The sequence below is a fragment of the Sorex fumeus genome, unplaced genomic scaffold (assembly GCF_029834395.1).
Source record: "Sorex fumeus unplaced genomic scaffold, SorFum_2.1 ptg000063l, whole genome shotgun sequence".
NCBI classification, from domain to species: Eukaryota; Metazoa; Chordata; class Mammalia; order Eulipotyphla; family Soricidae; genus Sorex; species Sorex fumeus.
This window is the reverse complement of record NW_026606120.1, coordinates 19128197-19143591: the sequence shown is the minus strand read 5'-3', so window position 1 is coordinate 19143591 and position 15395 is coordinate 19128197.

Genomic DNA, 15395 nt, shown 5'->3' with positions numbered 1-15395 from the left:
GTCCAGTCTTCTCTAGGTTTCTTGGTGCCAGATGAAATCAAGCCTATGTCATCCCTTTTTTTGAGAAGCAGCTGGGTTTGAGGAAGGGTGGACTAGAAGTAACATGGATATAGTGATGAGAGTCTTGGGCCTTTTAGTGGTAACTGTATACCTCAAAGGTATTGATGTTAATGCTAGTGTGAACATTACATAAGCTTTAATTATAAGATTCTTTTTTTTATTGTGTGCAATTTTCAAACAGTTAAAATATGTATATATTATACTAAATACCATTAAAATATATGTATGCAGAGTTTATTACATGGGCCTTTGAGTGTATGGAACGTGAGAAACAAAAATGATAAAACAGGAGTGGGTGAGCAGGGAGGGGCAGAGGGTGGGTGGAGAGTGGAGGAATGGAAGGGAAGGATGGGGGAGGAGGAAGAGGAGGAGGAGGAGGAAGAGGAGGAGGAGGAGGAGCAGGAGGAGGAGGAGGAAAAGGAGGAGAAGGAAAAGGAGGAGAAGGAAGAGGTGGAGGAGGAAGAGGAGGAGGAGGAGGAGAAGGAATGATGAAAATATGTGATAGAATGTGAAGATATGGTGAATCTTTGGTAAAGGATATATTGGAGTTCTTTGTTCAACTTTTTGTACACTTGAAATAATTTCAGGGTTGAAAGCATTTTTAAAAATCAATACAAATGATAAGTTTTAGCACACTTTTATACAAAATAAAAGTCACTGGCAGTGGGGGAGAAGGAATGCAGAGCGATAGCACAGCAGGTAGAGAGCTTGCCTTGCATGTAACTAACCTGGGTTTGATTCCTGACATCCCTTATGATCTCCTGAACACCACCAGGATAAATTTCTGAGTGTATAGCCATAAGTAACCCCTGAGCATCACTAGGTGGTGAAAAATTAAAAAGAAGAATCAATGGGGATGTGACTCAGAGGTAGAACAGTTACTTGCATGTGTCTCTGTTTGTCAGAGACAGAGACAGAGACAGACACAGAAGTGTCATAATATGTGCCAGTACAAATTGTTACTATAAAACTTAGATCGATTTGGGGGAGTTTAGCATTTAACAAGTGTACCCATTTAACAAGACAGATCATCCTGACTTCCATCAAAGGTAGGAACTTGGGGACCAGAGAGATAGTTCAAATAGGGCACTTGCTTTGATTGTAGCCAACCTGGGTTCAATCCCCAGGTTGGCTACATATGGTCCCTAATTTTCTAGGAATGATTCTTGAGTGCAGAGCCAGGAATATCCCCTGAGCACCACTGGGTGTGACACCCCCCCCCCACGCCCCACCCCCCTCAACCCCCACAAAAAAGGGAGAAAAAAGTTCACTGTTCTTTAATAATCCTGCCAGACTGGTTCTACAGCCTCAACCTGTAGGGCTGGTTTCAGAGAATGAGACAAACCCAAGAGAGGGACAAACACAAAAAGGCTGTCCAAGCTTTAGGGTCACCTGGGCTCCCATGCTTGTCACTTATTCAACCCAATATTGCTATTCCACCCACGTGAGCCATTGTTTAAGTTGCAGGACATTGGGGACAGTTAGTGAGCACGTTTGCATTCAATAGGTGCTTGCTGGGGTGTTTCACACAGTGGATCAGCAGGGAACCTTAAAGTATAGAGTGACAGTTTTCTATTCTATTTTTGAGTGTGTTGCCCTCTACATCTAAAACACCCTAAGCTGGTTTATTTTATGCTTTCCAGGGTGCACTTTGCAACTTTTTATTTTCTAAGATCTAACATGTTTTGCCCAGGGAACTGTTGGGACCTTGCATTTTTTATTGGGGGCACATTTCCATAGTATGTTAATATTCTTTAATATATATGTTAATGGCTGGAGCAAGGAAGTAGGGCATTTGCCTTGCCCAGGTTTGAGAGCCCCACAAGCTTCCGAGAGTATTCCGCCCGCAAGCAAAGCCTGGCAAGCTTCCTGTGATGTATTCAATATGCCAAAAACAGTAACAAGAAGGCTCACAAAGGAGATGTTACTGCTGCCCACCGATGAACAATGGGAGGACAGTGCTACACATTAAGTACAAAGGGATTTACCTAGCTATAGGTAAATTCAGGAGCAGTGGGAGAGAGGGAATCTGTAAGCAGCTTTAACATATGCTTGAAGTCAGGGCAATATAATTCTATTGTAGCAGGTTGTTTCCTGCTTGGGAAGTTTGCAGCTCTCATTGTTTAAACTTGTTTTACCCTGGGGACTGTCCTTTCCTTGGGGTTTTTATTAGGGGTTGGTTTCCGCACACCTCACTGCCAGAGTTGCTGCCATTTTCATGGTTAGAGAACTGAAGTCAAGTTACAGTGTCACTGTCCTGAAGAAGGGGGTTTGTCCTGATGTCCTTTCCCCAGCTCCCAGGCTGCCTAACTTCTGCTCTTGGGTACTGGTTATACCCAAACTCTCATAAGGACACCCTTCCCCCAACCCCTACTTCCCTCTGCAGCTCCTCCCATCCCCCATTACAATGTCTGTGGATTATTTTGTGCAGTAGTTATGTATAATAAATTAGCTATTGTTGACTTAGGTGTGCTTTAATGATTTACTTTTTTCCCTCAGTGTCCAGTTGAAGCTTCACTTCTCAAATCACCTACCAGGATACTGTTGATGGATGTGGGTGAGGATGTGAGGGGCCCTGCTCTCAGGATGCTTGGTGCTGACCTGTTGGCTGCTGGAAGGGAGTTTGTGTGGATTGCTGCATCTGCTGACTGTCTTGTCCTCTGTCTGTTATAGAAAACCAGGCTCAAGGACGGACAAGCTCGTGCTCTGGCCTCAAAGGTCAAAATGAAGCCACGTTTTGTCAAAAGAACTGATGTGTGTGCTAGCTTATCTTATTTCAGTATAATTATTACTGAGGTGATAGGGCATGCTTTGGGTGTACAAAGTTAATGTATCACTTTTAGTAAGAAAGTGGATTTATTTCTGAGCTTCTGTGCGTTCTTAAAGTTGTTAGAAAATGGGGCTAGAGTGATAGCACAGCAGGAAGACCTTGCACGTGGCCAACCCAGGTTTAAGCCCTAGCATCTCATATGGTTCTCCAATCACCGCCAGGAGTGATTTCTGAGTGAGAGCCAAGAGTCAGCCCTGAGCATTGTCAGGTGTGACACACAGCCCCTCAAAAATAATAATAATAAAAACAAGCAAAAAACATTGTTTGAAAGATTTGCAGGGGGTGGCGTGATAGAACAAGCGGGTAGGGCACTTGCCTTGCACATGGCCAACCAGGGTTTGATTCCCAGCATCCCATGTGATCCCCCATGCACCACCAGTACTAATTCCTAAGCTCAGAGCAAGGAGTAATTCCTGAGCAAAGCCAGGTGTGGCCCCAAAACAAAAAAAAAAAAAACAAACCAAAAAAGAGAGACCTTTTTTTCCCCTGACAAAACGCATAAGCGTAAGAAGGTGAACTTTATTATAGTTTAAATGGGTTAAAGGCCCTCCCAATGCCCAGGCCTCTCCGAATACCCATGTACTCCTACTACTCATCCACTCCCTGAATAGCTGTTCAGAGTTTGATGTCCTTGAACTGTCCCTCACCATCTGTTCCTCTCCAGTGTACAGTGGCCTGGTCTTGCTTCTAGGCCATTCTCTGTCCATACATGTGCCCATTTCTCAGAACACTTTAAGGTAACAGGGCTGCAGCTAGAGCCCTGTCACCTGTGTCCCCCTGCCGGAACTGCTGCTCTGTAATCTGTAATTGGGCCGCTCCAGACTGAACCCCACCCTTCCACTCCACTGTGTCATCTCCTCTACTGCCAAAGTATTAAAAGCCCTCCACACCTCCCGTCATCTCTAGTCTGGTCTCCCCTCACAAGCTTGGTCACCTCCATCTGTTGTCAGAGTTCAAGGGTTGTTTTTTGTTTTTTGTTTTTGTTTTTTAAATAAATTTATTTATTGAATCATCGTCAGAACAGTTACAAAGCTTTCGGGTTTAAGTCACTGTCATACAATGATGAAACACCCGTCCCTTCACCAGTGCCCATTTACCACCACCCAAAACCCCAGTATACCCCCCACCCTATACCCTATCCCTACCTGTGTAGCAGAAGATTTCCACATACTCTCTCTCTACTTTGATCACATTCGATATTTCAACACCAGACCCACCATTATTATTTGTGATCTTGCCCCAACAGTCAGATCTGCCAAAAAGGCAACATTAGAAAATTTGTTTTTTTTTAATTTATTTATTTATTGAATCACTGTGGGAAAAGTTACAAAGCTTTCAGGTTTAGGTCTCAGTCATGCAAATATCAAACACATTTCCCTTTACCAATACTTATTTTTTACCATGAAGAACCCCAATAAAACCCCACTCCCCACCCCTCCCAGTCCCTGTGAGGCAGAAGAATTCTAGTTAGCACTCTACCTGCTTTGATTAGATTCATTGTTTCAATAAAAGATTCACCACTATTATTTAGAGTTTACCACCCCCCCAAATCAGACATACTGAAAAAGCATTGTGAAGTGATTTGCTTTCTACAGCTGGGTTCAAGAATTAATGTTGGTTTTGGATTTCTGCTATTTTACTTATTAACCCTGGAAGTATTTCTACTGAAAGTCAGATAATTAAGAAATTGGTTTCTGTGCTCTGGAGTCGTGGCCGTGCTGGAGAGCCGCTCGTGGGGGACAACTGGTGACCTCGGTAGGGCGTGAAGGGCGGACCGAGACGCCCCCCTTCCCATGAGGTTTTAGTCGCCCCCACACCCCCGGCTCATACCTGCTGTCCACAAGGCTCCCATGCGGCCGCCATCTTTCTTTCCAGAGAGGAGAGGGCGAATGGGGTAACACCCTTTCCCCTCCGGGCAGACATGATGGCCTGGATTAACGCATAGTCCGTTCACTTTTCTGCTCCAAGCTGCTGGGTTCTGCATTAAGTCCTTGTGCTTCTGGGGCTGTGGCTGTGCTGGAGAGCCGCTCGTGGGGGGCAACTGGTGGCCTGGGTAGGGCGTGAAGGACGGACCAGAACGCCCCCCTTCCCATGAGGTTTTGGTCGCCCCCACACCCCCGGCTCATACTTGCTGTCCACAAGGCTCCCATGCGGCCGCCATCCTTCTTTCCAGAGAAGAGAGGGCGAATGGGGCAACACCCTTTCCCCTCCGGGCAGACATGATGGCCTGGATTAACGCATAGCCCGTTCACTTTTCTGCTCCAAGCTGCTGGGTTATGCATTAAGTCCTTGTGTTTCTGGGGCTGTGGCCATGCTCCAAACTTAACTGATTTTCAGGGAGAAACGTTGGGTGATTTACTTCCCATTGATCACTTTGTATATAGAGAGATGTTGCGTGGCCGCATAAGCGGCCGCGCAGTTTAGAGGAAAAGTCCTAGTTCCCACATACTTGAGCTATGCTTGTAGAGGCTTCTGGTTACCGGGGTTCCATCTGGGGGAGGCGGGATGCAGCACCTACCCCATCTGGGACTTCCCGATGATCTCGGCTCTTTTTGGAACCTGGTTTTTTCTCCGGGGGCTGTGGAGTCAGCCCTCCATGTGGTCCTTCTCTTCGGCTGAATGCTTTAAAGATGGCGCTGGGGGGGCGGGCTTTGGGCATGACTTCCGGAATCTGAGGTTACCTGGGAGTTGTAGTCCCGGCAGATTTGAGGAAAAGTCCTAGTTCCCGCATACTCGAACTGTGCTTGTAGAGGCTTCTGGTCACCGGGGTTCCATCTGGGGGAGGCGGGATGCGGCACCTACCCCATCTGGGACTTCCCGATGATCTCGGCTCTTTTTGGAACCTGGTTTTTTCTCTGGGGCCTGTGGAGCCAGCCCTCCATGTGGCCCTTCTCTTCGGCTGTCAGACAATTTGTTTTCTATAGCTGATTACTAATAGCATATGATGTTGCTTGGCTGCCATAGTGGCCATGTGATTTTGGAATTCTGAAATTTTAATAATTAAATCTAGAGGGATTTCTGCCAAAAGCCACTGGGTTCTGAGATTTGCTTCTGAGTCTCTGGGATCATGGCCATTAAGCAGTTCGATCAGTAGCCAGAGTGGCCATTTGTGGATGGCAACTCAAGGTCTCGAGGTGGGAAGGAAAAGGCTGGCTCCATCCCATCCTGTGTCTCCTCACTGTGGGCCCCTACCTGATTGTCCCATGGCCTCTGGGAGATGGTGGCTACTGAGCCGCCAGGGGAAACAGGCGGAGGGACAGCAGCTTTTTAAGGGTTTGTTTTTATTAGACATTGTCTATTCCTTTGCTTTGGTCTGTTAAGTTGCCACATAGGACTGGAACTACTGAACATTTACCCTTCTCCCTCTGACCAAATTCACTCTTTCAGATGGGATATTTATGTCGGTGGGCCCCAAGGGTGGCTCATGTGTAGTGTGGAGAAGAAAGACGGTCACTTTCTCCCCACCTGTCTCTGCCACCCAGGACCCAGGGTTACTGGGTTCTTGTCTCGCCACAGAAAGGAATTTTAGGAGTAGACGAGCAGTGAAAATTTACACAGTTTTTATTTGAAGGTTTTGAAAGGAAGAAGGGAGAGAAAGTGGGAGAGAGTGAATAGTAATGTGCTCAAGAGAAACCGGGCTTCTCCAAAGGCAGAGAGAGTCCCTAGGCATGAAAGTCCACATCTCAAGAGGGGAGATGTGGGCAACACATGTGCTCGGGTGACACATGAGCTCGGTCACAAGGGTACAAGCAGCACATGGGATTGGACAGCATATGAGTGAGCTTCCTTTGTTGAAGGGGGCCTTTATAGGGTTTCTCCAACTTCCCCCCCATGTGGGACTTCTACCTAGGTCAAAGCGCGTTGCTAAGGAGGTTACCAAGGGGGTAGAGATGAGAGTGGTGATGGTCTTCTTTGAAATTTCCTGGCCTTTTGTTCCTGATGGAGCTTCTGTCTAGGTAGGTTCAGCCTCCTCAGGGTCTACTTTGAGTGACACTAGTTCTCCATGAGGTCTGGGCTATTACTTACCAGAAAATTTGCTGCTATTGCCTTGGGAGGGGATCTTCCCTAACTGCCTAGCTTCATCAATATTAACCTAGAAGATAGCTGCATTTTTGCTTTCCAAGAATATCTTTTTTTTTCTTGCTATTTGGTTCACACTCAACGATTCTCAGTGGTACTCCTGGTTTTGTACTCAGGAATTACTTCTGGCGGTGCTCGAGGGACCATACGAGATGCTGGGAATTGAACCTAGGTCGGCTGCATGCAAGGCAATTGCCCTACCCTGCTGTGCTATTGCTCCAGCCCCATTTTCAAGAATATCTTAACTGAATTTCCTCTGTTAGGAATGTCCTCACTTAGGCCTCATGGCTATTGAGAAACAACCTCTCCAGGAGCATGACTCCTTGTCCAGAAGGATGTCTTCTGGGAAGAGGCTGTCTGAGAGCTATACTTTGAAGATGAAGGCCATGGAAGTTCAAGCCTAGAAAGAAGAGCCACGGGAGGATTCTCGTAAGAGCAGATTCCTGACACCTACCCCCTGGGTTCTGATGCGACAGGGCCCAGGAACCTGCATTCTCGGAAACCTCCCTGTGATTTGGGGTGTGGGTATTCAAAGAAGCCCTTAAGAAATGTCTTGGTGTGAACGCAAGTCTTTCTAATCAGTCTCTTGTTGGCTTTGGAATATCATCCTCTGATCCTCCATGGGTGGTGAATGGAAACCGGGGAAGGCCAAGTTCCATCTGCAAGGCTGGTAGTAGTGCAGACCTCAGAGGTTAAGTAGTATCCTCTCTTGTCTGCGTGGGGCACTTGACAAGCCTAGAGGGAATCTGGGTGGAGGAGGCAGGTCTGGAGAGAGCCAAGGAGAGGCTTGTCCATGTCTTTTTTTTTATCTTTTTTTTTTTCTTTTTGGGCCATACCTGGCGATGCACAGGGGTTACTCCTGGCTCTGCACTCAGGAATTACAACTGATGATGCTCAGGGGACCATATGGGATGTTTGGAATCGAACCCGGGTCAACTGTGTGCAAGGCAAACGCCCTACCTGCTGTACTATCGCTCCAGCCCCTGTCCATGTCTTCTTGCGGGGGAATTTCACTGCCTCTACCAGTCATCTCTCAATCTGCTGGTCAATAAAAGAAGTAGTAGAATATTTCTTACAATACATTTATTAGTAGTAAAGTATTAATAGCAAAATTGTAATTAAGATATTTCACGGGCTTTTAACACGTTTTCAGCAACATGATAGAAATGATAGGTTCTTTGTATGGGGGTTGTTTTAGCTTGCCCTTGGATGCGTTTTAATTCAGTAAAGGGATTAAATATTTATCCTGGAAAACAATTGGTTCTGACCAATGTAAATAGGTCAATTTACCCCCACCAATTCAGAGGGCTTTGCCAATGTTGATTTGCCAACTGTAACACTTTCTTAGCATTTCGGAGGAGAGAAAGAGATGCTGAAGAATATTTGTTTTGAAAATAAAACAGGAAAACTCAAAAAAATTTTTATTTATTTATTTATTTGGCCTCAATCAGTGATGCTCAGAATCTACTTCTGGATCTGCACTCAGGAGTTACTCTTGGCGATGCTCAGAGGACCATATGGGGGTTACCAGGAATCAAACAAGGGTCAATATCATGTAAGGCAAGTGCCCTACCCACTATATTACCACTCTAGCCCCTTAAATGTTTTTAATGAGGAAACATAATATAAAAAACCATGAATAAACTTATTTTAGGAATTAAAGTGACTACAGGTGGAAGCGTTTCTAGCAATGAATCACACCTGCAGCATTTGTAACACATTATTTCTGCAGTGGCATTTAAAATGGAAAACACGACCTGGAAAAGGCAATGTGATACTTACAAAAATTGCACATATAGTTTAAATGCTAAGATAAATATAATAAATATGCTAAGAGAGGTGCATTTTGCTAATTCAAAGAACTTTTTTGTGGAGTACTAAAGGTTAATGTGCAAGTTTCATTGTGTTATTTAGAAAAAACTTTTTTTCTTTTTGGTCACACCCTGCGATGCTCAGGGGTTATTCCTGGCTCTGCACTCAGGAATTACTCCTGGCGTATTTGGGGGAACCATATGGATGCTGGGGACTGGATTGGGGTTGGTTGCATGCAAGGCCAACACCCTAACTGCTGTATTATAGGTCCTGCCCCTAGAGGAAACTTTTATACTAAAAAAAAAAAAATCTTGCGTCATTCAACTAACTTTTCACAATAATTCCAGGAAATTATTCTAGATAGTGTATGTAACATAAGTCCCATCAGTCCCCTTGGGCTTGATAGCCACTAGTCTGCCACTTCTGCCAGTCAGGGCTAGAATGGGGCTAGCCTCAGGCAAACTGGTTACCCAACACCCAGGAGGGAGACTGCCCCAGGAGTGCAGGGACCCTGACTCTTTTGTCTATGACATCTGTAGACTTTCCAGTGACTGTGGACTGTGTCTGCGAGGGAGACCTTGAGGAAGTGATAGACAAAAGCCTTATATACACAGTGAGCTTTCCCTTCCCTTCATACCCCAACCCAGTAACAAATCGAGTCATCCCCAGTGGATTAGAAGGAGTTTGGGGGCTGGAGAGATAGCACAGCGGGTAGGGCGTTTGCCTTGTATGCGGCCAACCCGGGTTCGATTCCCAGTATCCCATATGGTCCCCTGAGCACCGTCAGGAGTAACTCCTGAGTGCAGAGCCAAGAGTAACCCCTGTGCGTCTCCAGGTGTGACCCAAAAAGCAAAAAAAAAAAAAAAAAAAAAAAAAAGAAGGAGTTTGGTACAGTGACTCTGAAGGATAGATGAGCTGGCTGATGTGGCCCTATCTCTGGGGAGTACTCTGGGTAGGGCACTTGTCTTGCACACAATTGATCCAAGTTTGTACCCCAGCATTCCGTATGGCTCTCTGAGCCCATCAGGCATGACCTCTGAGTGCAGAGCCAGGAGTAAGCCCTTAGTGTTTTGGGTGTGGCCCAAAACAAACCCAAAACAACAATAAAAAATACAAAGGCCTTCCTCATTGCACCAGGAAAAAGACAAAAGACCTTCCTCAACTTGGTACTCTCCCCCCCCACCCCCACCCCATGCAGTGCTGGCAGCAGCCACAGGAAGCCTTTGCTGTGTCTCTGCTTCCTAGCTTCCTAAGCCCACGCTGTGCAGAGTGGGTCTTTGGGTTTTCCCCCTAGGTAGGTTTGTGGATAGTGGTGTTGTGAGTATAAGTTGATAAGTCGTCCTACATAATTTTTCTTTGCCTTTTTGGGTCACACTCGGCAATGCTCAGGGGTTACTCCTGGTTCTGCACTTAGGAATCACTCCAGGCAGTGCTGGGGGACCATGTGGGATGCCGGGAATCGAACCTGGGTGGATCCCTTGCAAGGCAAATGCTGTACCTGTTAGACTATTGCTCCAGCCTAGCCCTACAGAATTTGTCCATATCCTTGGTGTAAAACTTATCCCAAAGCCAGATTTCAAGGGCCAACTCTGTAAGGATAGCCTTTCAGAATTCTTTTTTTTTTTTTTTAAATTTTTATTAGTGAAACAACATGAGGTACAGTTGTAGACTTACAATTTTTTTGTGCTTGGGTTTCTATTATACAATGATTGAGTACCCATCCTTCCACCAGTGCCCATTCTCCACCTCCAGTGCTCCCACCCCACCCCACCCTATCCCCAGCCTTACAGAAATCTTAATAACAGCACAGATCAGCTTGAAACTGGTCATATGACACAAGGAGCTGGGAGCCTGAAACAGTATGGTCCTGAGTTGTGGGCTCTGCTCATCAATACCTTTCAAATGTCTAACTAAGAGTAACTAACAAACGGGGAGGAGGGGATTCTTAATACGTAAAACAAGCAAACAAAACAAAAACAAAAAAATAGGCAGCAGGAAAAGAAGAAAGCAAGAGAACATTGTTTTGGAATCCACTATTAAAGATCCTTGCTAGAAATGACACTTTCTTCTCACTACTAAAAACCCAGAACCTTACACTTAATATCCATTTCTAATGAAGTACAACATTGTGTGTTTTTAAAAGTGTTTTATTGGATCACTGTAAGATAAACAGTTACAAGACTGTTCATGATCAGGTTTCAGGCATACAATCTTTCAACTGTCACTCTGGTGTAGGCAGGTAGAAGGCCCCGGCAATGAAATTTCTAGGTAATAAAGCCACCTGGATTTACAATGATATTTCTGGGAAGAAAAGTCATAAGGTTGATCCACCTTGTGGATACAGAAAACAGTACCTGATGAGATCTTCTTCAGCAGCAGACCCTGAGCAAACTGGACCCCTCCCCATGAAATGGGGGCCTAAAGGAAAATCCTCGAAAACCCTCAACCTCTCCTTAATTCCAGACCAAGGCAACCTGAGAAGATATGCATATAAACGAACATCACTAGGGTCATCTTGAGGCCTCTGGGAACCCACCCGGTCAGAACACCCCTTGTAGAGAGTAGCTGTGTGAATTAACAGGCTGCTTGAGCTCCCCACCTCTGTTTTTGAAGCCCATGTTCTCTCTTGAGCCGTTGCTCTCTTCCTCCCTTCCTTCCTTCCTTCCTCCCTCCCTCCCTCCCTCCCTCCCTTCTTCTTCTTCTTCTTCTTCTTCTTCTTCTTCTTCTTCTTCTTCTTCTTCTTCTTCTTCTTCTTCTCTCTCTCTCTCTCTCTCTCTCTCTCTCTCTCTCTCTCTCTCTCTCTCTCTCTCTCTGTATCTCTCCCTCCTCCCCTTCCAAAAACCTCCAATAAAATCTGTTCTACTTCACTGCTCATCTAATCCTAAAATTTTTTCTTCAAGGCAAGACAAGAATCTGGTAACCTTGGGGTAAGGTCTAGGATTGACTTTCCTTTCCTGCAAAGAGCAATACCTCTTTCCAATGTGAGTCTGTGGCTCCCCAAGAAATCCGGTAACGGAAGGTGGGGGAAAATTAACTCCTTTGTGGGGAGGGGGCAACCTAGCAGACATCAGGTGTGGATTGATGGATTGATGGCCACCTGGTAGGGCTGGCAGTTGGGGGTTGGGGGGGGGAGAAGGAAGGGAATGGGGTTGGGGAGAGGGTGGGACTCTCATCACAGAGTTTATCAGTACTAGTCTTCCCAGCTGGGTGGCAGAGGTGGATTGAGAGAAAGTGACAAATGACAGTCTAGCTCCTCCCTGCCTCATGTAAGTCACCCGTGGGGGGCCACTGACATCACATCCATCAGTGTAGATTTCCCACCACCAATGACCCCAGTTTCCCTCTCACCACCCCCTGCTCTACAAGTGCTTTGCCCCACTAACCATGTATTTCTGAGTACATAGTCCCATCATTAAAGGAGATATAACTGTAAATCTTAGCTAGAAAAAAACAGCCTTGAAAGTGAAAAGGATTATAAAATTAGCCCTCAGTTTAGTACCTAGTTTCTCAAGAATTTTGAACTGGGTAGCAGGAACAGTTTCCCCTGCTCCCCCAATATTTCTTCTTCTGTTTTTTAATTTTAGAATTCATTGCATTATTTAGACTTAAACCAGTAAAGGGATGAGACATAGCCCTAATTTAATGCATAATTTCTGATTTTTATCTACATTTCTGGTGCCCTCAGCCTCATGAAGAGCTCTATGAGTCAGTTCCTTAAAATGTTTTCATTTTCTGAACTTCAGCGAGCACACAACAGGCTAGTTTCAAGACTAAAACATATTAGTTTTAATTATCCTTAGCTTTCAACTTTTGTTGGAATCCATAGTATCCTCATTAAATTCTATGATTCAGCTCCCTCCCCGCCTCCATTTTTTTTTTTTGTAAAAAATCTCTGGTGCTCAGGAAAGATCGATTAAACTAGCTATATAGGCATTAAAAGTTAATGTTGTTCATTTCATTTTTGACCACATATTAGTAGTTACTATGGTTACTGACAAAGGACCAGACAGTGCCACCTTGCAGAGGCACTGAGAAGGTTTCCCTGGCTTATTCTCTCAGTTAGTACAGCAGGACCATAACTTCTTGTAAGGGAAAGCATCATTTTTAAAAAAAATCTTTCGTTTTGGTTTTGGGCCACATCCAGTGATGCTCAGGGATTACTTTTGGCTTTGCATTCAGGAATCATTCCTAGTGGTGCTCAGGGGACTATATAGGATGCTAGGAATCAACCAGGGTTGGCCACGTGCAAGGGAAGCACTCTACCTGCTGTACTATTATTTCAGCCCTGAAAGCATTTTTTTTTCCATCCTAGGTTAACTTTTCTATCCCAGGAGCCTAATACCTCTTATTCTATAGCCTCAATTCAAGCAACACATCATGCACCAAAGGTACTATTATACCTGCTTTGTGGGTTGCAAATCAACACAACCCACAAAGATCACTTGCAGGAATGCCTATTGTCATATCTCTGTCAATACATTTATTTACTTTTTATCAGTAATCATCTTATGTCAGTGGGGGTATCAGCACCCATTCTCCAAGCTTTTATAAACTCTATGGAGTTCTTGGAACTACTTGTTTACAGGAAACAGAAAACAACTAAAAGCTGGGTATTTTATTAAGTTTGGAAACCAAAATCCAGTTGGAAACTGCATGCTTCAAAATTTTGTCTTCTTGACTTGGGTCTCAAGTACCCCACATATGACCCTCACCACATACATGCAATGGATATGACATGGCAGGAAGGAACTTGCCAACTGGGGCTTGATCCCCAGCACCCCACATATGGCCCCCACAAACGCACATGCAATGGAAGTTACCACTTCAGGGGTAAAGTTCTGTGGTGATCAGTGCAGTCACACTGTGTGCAACTATCCCTATCATTCATCTCCAGAACATTTACATCATCTCAAACTAAAATTCTATTCCCATTAAGGCAGTAGCTCTTCACCCCTCTGTCCCTTTATTTTACTTTTAGTCTTAAGAATATACCTATTCTGACTACCTCATATAAGTGGAATGAAACAGGATTTGTCCTTTGTGACTTATTTCAATTAGCTTAATATTCCCAAGGTTTGTCCTTGTCATGGAATATGCTTGAATTTCATTTTCCAGGCTGGATGATATTCCACAGGATGGAATATCCTTTGGCGAACATTTACTTGGGTTGCTTCCATCTTTAAAATTTTTGCAACTGTGAATCATGTTGCTATGAACCTGAGTATGAAACTATCTGTTTGACTTCTTGCTTCACATTTTTGTTGTCTTTTTGTGGGATGGTGCGGGGAAACCATACCTGGAAGTCCTGGGGACTGTTTCTGACTCTGGCTCTGGGGTTACTTCAGGGGGAACCCATGCAGTGTTAGGGGTTGGGTCTGGATTTCTACCAGCAAAGTTCTCTTGCTCTCTTGTTTTAAAGTTTTGTGGGCATAGAGGCCGAAGCAAAAGTATAGCAGGTGGGACACTTTTCTTGTATGTGACCAACCTGAGTTCAATTTCAAGTACCCCATGTAGCCCAGAACCTTTGATGGGGTTTTGTATTTGGAGTTCCTATAACTCTGCCCTGGGCAGTTTGTACACCTATCAGAGAGCCTCTTCCTGAGGCTGTCTGATAGGTTTCATAGGTCCTCCCTGAGACCATCACTCTTCCCCAAAAAGTGAGGCTCTTCTGAGTGGTCTGTGTTTTGGAGGGTTGGTAGGTGATCTAGAAAAAAGGTGTATCATATGATTCTGGCTGAGTCCTAATGTCTTCGCATTGTCACCTGGGTAAGAATTTGGATTCTAACCATCACTCACTTTAGGTGAGTAGTTTTATTTATCCGAGTCTTACTCATTTTCTTGTCATCAAAATGAACATTCAGCTCAGTCTTCTAAAGTTTCAGGGAGCTGTTTCATTCTTCTTTTTAAAACACCAATGGTTCATGACTTTAGCAGCATGTATACTAAAATTGGAATCCATGAGGAAGGAGATGGTCTCTGAGCAGAGATGCCATGCAGGGCCAGAGTATTGTGCTTGGCTGCACCTGCCTTGCAAGCATGTGGTCACAAGTTCAAACCTTCAGTATTCTCTATGTACCCAGTGTGATCCTGGCAGCTCTGCTGTCTGTGAGCCCTGGCTCCAGCAGCAACACTGCCTGGTGCATGTCAGTCACGGTCCTCCCGTTGTTCATCCATTTGCTTGAGCAGGCCCAGTAACGTCTCTATCATGAGACTTGTTGTTACTGTGTTTAGCATATCGAATACGTCATGGGTAGCTTGCCAGGCTCTGCCTTGCGCGTGAGATACTCTCGCTAGCTTGCCGGGCTCTCCGAGAGGGGCAGAGGAATCGAACTCGGGTCAGCCATGTTGGCCGCTTGTAAGGCAAATGCCCTACCGCTGTGCTATCGCTCCAGCCCTGGTGCATGTAAGCACCACAGAAAGGACATCAGAATTGAAAAGACGTATGTGCACCACAGCCAGAAACTGGCTTCTCTTGAGCACAGGTTGTGAGGCCAGTTTCTGCAACCAAAGAAGCTCAAATCTTGCCGAACACTGTGATGAGTGTGTGAGAATCACATGCTGGTGTGCAAGCCATAGTGAGCACTGCAGTGAAAAACGTGCAAACCCGACAGAG